The sequence below is a fragment of the Melampsora larici-populina genome (assembly GCF_000204055.1).
Source record: "Melampsora larici-populina 98AG31 unplaced genomic scaffold MELLAscaffold_31, whole genome shotgun sequence".
In the NCBI taxonomy this organism is placed as follows: Eukaryota; Fungi; Basidiomycota; class Pucciniomycetes; order Pucciniales; family Melampsoraceae; genus Melampsora; species Melampsora laricis-populina.
The window spans coordinates 336084-341380 of NW_006768795.1; positions in this window are offsets into that span (position 1 = coordinate 336084).

Here is a 5297-nt window from a genome sequence, read left to right on the forward strand (position 1 = left end):
TCACCACCACCTCAAACCTTGAAGCAACCACCAAAGCCGAAATTAAGACAAAACTTCGCCAGCACGCAGAAGCCAATGGTTACAAGCTAACCATCCGATCATCTGAGTATAACAACTTTCGTAACAGCCTTCGTTTCCAATGTCATTGTTCTGGGCCAAAGCCTTCCGACAACTCATGTTCTCAAAAGACGAACTGTCCTTTTTCCCTCAAAGCCTACGAGGTCGTTGCCCCCAATGTTCCCGAACATCTACAGGCCCTGGTCCAGAACAATACCCAACCTCCAGCTGGTACGTGGAGGATCGACATCAAGAATCCAAGTCACAACCATGGACCAATTGGATCAGAAGTATGTTCTCTTTTAACTCCTCCGGTCCCTAACTTTGATGAGTTTTGAGCACCATATTCATCTCAGGCCCAGAAATCAACGGTACAGACTGCAATAGCCGAGAGCCTTGCCGTCATCAAGCAACGATCAACCTCGGTGAGTAGTCTCTCTTATATCATTCCCAACAGGGCCAATCAAAAGGGCTGAATTGGGGTGATTCCATCGGCAGATATCCAATCAATTATCCCAGCTTTTGCCAAACGATCGCAGCCAGGCCCTTGCTGAGATTCAAAAAGTCTTGGAGAAATATCAGAACCCTCTTCAATCGACTGTAACTCATTCAAACAAATCAAATGACCTGATCGCAACAAACAACACTTCTCATTTCATTCCAGAAGATACCAGCAACTCCTTGACACCTAACTTACCGGCCGTGAGTTTCTTCTTTTTTTACATTCCCAGTACTTGCACCCGAATCTGATCATGATATTGCAGACTTCGATTGAGCAGCATCTGAAAACAAAGAAAAAGAAAAAAAAGATACAACCCCCTGCATCTGTACCCCTCCTCGTACCTTCAGCTCTTCCAGCCTTCCCACCTCAAGGTTCATCTCAACTTCGAGCTTCACCTCAACCTGTCTCACCTCAACCTCAACCTGTCTCACCTCAACCTCGACCTGTCTCACCTCAACCTCCACCTCCACCTCCACCTCCTGCCTTCTCAACCCAAATTTCAAAGCCCGGTCACACCGTTCCACCTCAAGCTTCATCTCAATATGCTGCTTCACCCCAACGTGTCTCACCTTCATCCCCACCTGCTGTTTTCCCAAGGCTAATCTCTCAGCTTGATCACATTACCGCTCCACCCTCCTTACCCTTCATTACAACTAGACCAACAATAACAACCAATGTCAAACTATTGGTTGATTATGAATCAGACCCATCAGTAAGCCTTGATTCTCTACTTGCCTTGTCCCTTACTAACCTTTGTTGTGTTGAACTGCACCAAAGCCTCCGAATAGTCCTAGGGATGCTGTTATTGATACCATCACCGATCCAATTTGTCAGGTATGTGGATCAGGTTGAATCGTGCTGATGAGACTTATCAATGAATTTCGAAGACGAATCAGCAACTGACTGTTTGGTTTCCGTAGTCTCCACACGCCGATCAACCACCTAATCATGTAGACGACTACGCGGATGAAAGCTTTGATTTAGATACCTTAATCCCCCCTACTACAAGCCCTGAGAAGCAACATCAAGACGATCTGAAGCAAGATCAAGATGATTTAGATGTTCTATTCCCCCCTCTCACTAGCAGCCCTTCGATTCTAGAAGCCACAAGCATAAGGAAGACTGAAAACGCCTCCGTCAATGTATTGCCTGAAATCAAAACATTCCAGGCTCCAAGTGTGAGTATATTGTTTATTAAGCTCAAGCATGTTCCAGCCCATTAGTGCGCATCTCTTATTGATTGCCCTCACTATATAGCGAATTAAGAAGAGGGCCCGATCAAACCCATCAGGAACAATCACCACTTCTGTTCGTAGGTCAACAAGGCAGAATCCCACCAACATGGAGACCTCCCGCCACACCGGTTCTCGTCGTTCTACTCGATCCTGCAACACCAAAAAAGTGTTTACGTGTGTACCCACATCTTTGTTTGTCTGCAACTTGAACTGTGTTCTAACTTGTGATGTGTTTGGTACAGGATACTCGAGTTCCACATTGGCTACACGAGTATGTACAATCAGTAGCAGACCCTCGTCCTGACGGTCATTGTGGATATCGAGCAATTGCAATCTTGTTAGGCCGTCCTGAAGACCATTGGCTAACGGTGCGCGAAGACCTCATTGCTGAGCTACAGTCCAAATCGGATTTTTATAATCAACACTTCAAAGCACGCAAGAGAGGTGATGGCGACGTAGCTGATCACATTGCTGCCATCCGAACAAGCAGAGAGGAGGTGGTCGATACACCTGCACTCTGGCTCGACTCGGCTCAAATGTTGTACATCATCGCAACAACTTACAAAACAGTGTTCTGTGTCTATAGTGATAATGTATCTTTTTCAGCTTTCCCTCTCGATTGTCCAGCAAATGACAATCCTCCTATATTTCTATGTTATGATCGGACTTCACTTCACTTCTTATCACTTTATCTGAACACCACTCCAGCTCTTGTTCCAATACCTAAGCCTTGGACAGAGTGGTACCATCTTGCACTACCTGAAGCAAAGGACTGGGATCATAAATATAATCATCACTTCATTTTGTTCCAAGAACGTATTGTACCTAGACTTACTGCCCCCAAGCCATTGTTGTATTCTCCCATTGAACTTGACCTCATTTCCGACTCTGAATAGCACTAGTGATATATATACATTACTACTTTGGTTGAACAAATATTATCGTTAGTTCATATTTAGTTTTTGATGACATCTCAGACTCCATCATGCTGCCAATAAAATAAATTGAAGATTGATTACAAAAATCCGGCCTAACTTTTTTAATCATTGTAAACATTATTCACAAACTCAACCCATGAAATGCCACCTGTATTCATTCTTTAGCAATGAGTAAGGTGTTATTTAACACTGGTGTAGCACTAAATCATTTGTTGACCACATGAAACAAACACCAAAAATTATTGCTTTTTGATAAAGGCAAGTACTAGCTAAATGGCTAAATGAAGTCACTACTGAATGATTGATAGTATTAGAAATCACACATACCTACATTTTGGGTCTTCATTAAGTGATGCTTGATGAACCTCATTTTACCATCTCAGAATGCCATTCTCACATGGTAACCAAAAAACATGGAAGATTTGATTACAAGTCATTGCGCATAATAACTCATAACATTCAATCATATTCAATCATAGCATTTCACCGTTAAGGTCATACAACTCTTCATAGAGCAGATCCTCCGCTGCTTCATACTGGTCAGGCTCCTCAGCCCAAAGGTTTGGCTGCCCAGTTAAAACCTTCCAAAGGTTATCAGCCCACTCGGTAACCCTTTGAAAACGAGTTTTCAAAGGTTCATCATCATCAACCAACCTTTCTGGCAAGTGTATCTTTGTTTCTTCAAATTGACTCTTGAGCCCCGGTCCCCATTTTTTCCAAAGCTTACAGCACCTTCTTGACACAATGTTGTAGAGCGAGGCCAACCGTGATCGCACTGTTGGACTCAAAGCTGAAGAGTATAGTCAGCAAACATCAAGACTTATGTGCTGACACTGCTAGAACTCACCAGTCTCGACTCGTTGCTTTAGAGCAACCAGTCTGTCAAAGTACTGGTTTGCCCAACCCGTCATCTGCCTCACTTCCCGAGCAATACGCCGAAGCTCCTCAATAGCACATCTTCGCGATAAGAAACTCTGGGTACCCAGCCGATCCCTCTCCGCTTCTTCAACCTCCGCTGGGGCATCTTCACCCCGATTCCAAAAAGGGTGATCCATCGTCATCGCAATCACAGCTTCCAGATCCGGCAATTCAGGCTGGACAGCTCTTGGGAAATTCACACGGTATTTATCTACTTGCCGCTTGTAAGTATAGTACTTGGTACGCACATCTCTGTTCCTATCAGCTATATGACGCGCCATGTATTGCTGCTGGCGCGCGCCTGGATGGTGAAAGACATTTTTCAGCTAATGTTGCGTGCGCATGTTTCAAATTTATACAACGTAGGGCGTGGAAATGCAAAGGCTTACCAGTGTTGCGATGACGTCGCAACCTGGCCTCATGGATGCCAACCTTTGCTTCGTAAAGCTTCTCCCGCGCCAGGCTCATGGTGAGCAGTGCATTCTGATGATTGCCTACAATAACAAAGGTTTTTGTCTGACGTATGTGTAGCTTAACTCCAAATACAGATTGGAAACTAAAACTTACGCGTGACTCCTGTTAAGGATTGAAACTCAGCACCTCCAAGTTCCGAAGCCATGGCTTCAATTTGCTCTTCGATTGATGCCACACTCCCTGGAAGGGACATAAGTTCAATCCTCTCAGCGTCAGTCCTAGCTCTTCGGCGTATGTTTTGGAGCCCCTTGAGTCGGTCCCTGGAATGGGCAAGGAAGGGGCCAGGTGTTCTTCAGCATGAGGAACACAGGTTCTGAATAGCTCATAGATCGAGGTACTCACCGAGCGCCAATAAGCTCTTCTTCCAAAGCCAGCAACACAAGCAGACGCTCCCTTTTCTGTTGCTGTGTCTCAGTAAGCACATCAAGCTGACGGACCTTCTGTTCGTTCCACTTATTCTCAAAGTAATCTCCTCCAACAGCTGGGTTTGCCCGAACCGGATTTGATAGGGCTTGGTCAGCCTCTGCCAGGCGTTTGATTGCTTCACTCCGCTTGCGAGTCATATGAACAACTTGTGAGTAATAACAAACAATACGTTGGGTAATGTAAGATTCCTAAATACCTACCTAAAGATAGTGTTTGTTCAATAGTAGTTGAATCTAACGTACCAGCTGAATGGCGAAGGTTGGTACGGTAATGGCTGGCTCGCATATCAATGGCATCCACGCGATGCTGAGATGTCGAGTATCTCTCGGCGCTGACGAGCGAGTCAAGAGTTGACCAAAGGCGCTCAGAGCCTTCTCCGTCAGAAAGCCCCCAGCCTTGATTGAGCCTAGGATTCCATTTCAGTTGGCAGGACCATCGATGGACGTATGCATGAAAGACGCTAGTCCCAAACTTGAGACGCCTTGCATGCCGCTCTGCTTCAAACATTCCACGCTGAAATATAATACAAATAAAGATAGAGAAGTGTGATTTTGGTCAGATAGGAATGGGTAGGGATCAAGTATTGTTAGGTATCTCACGGATTCAATACCGTTCTCCATGGTACATCCTATATCGTATAGGAACCCTATCCTCTGTTCTTCAGTCAAAGCAAGGAATGACTCTATCAAGCTATAGCTGTAATGAAGTCTAACACATAATCAAAGCACATGTTAACATGACATTATC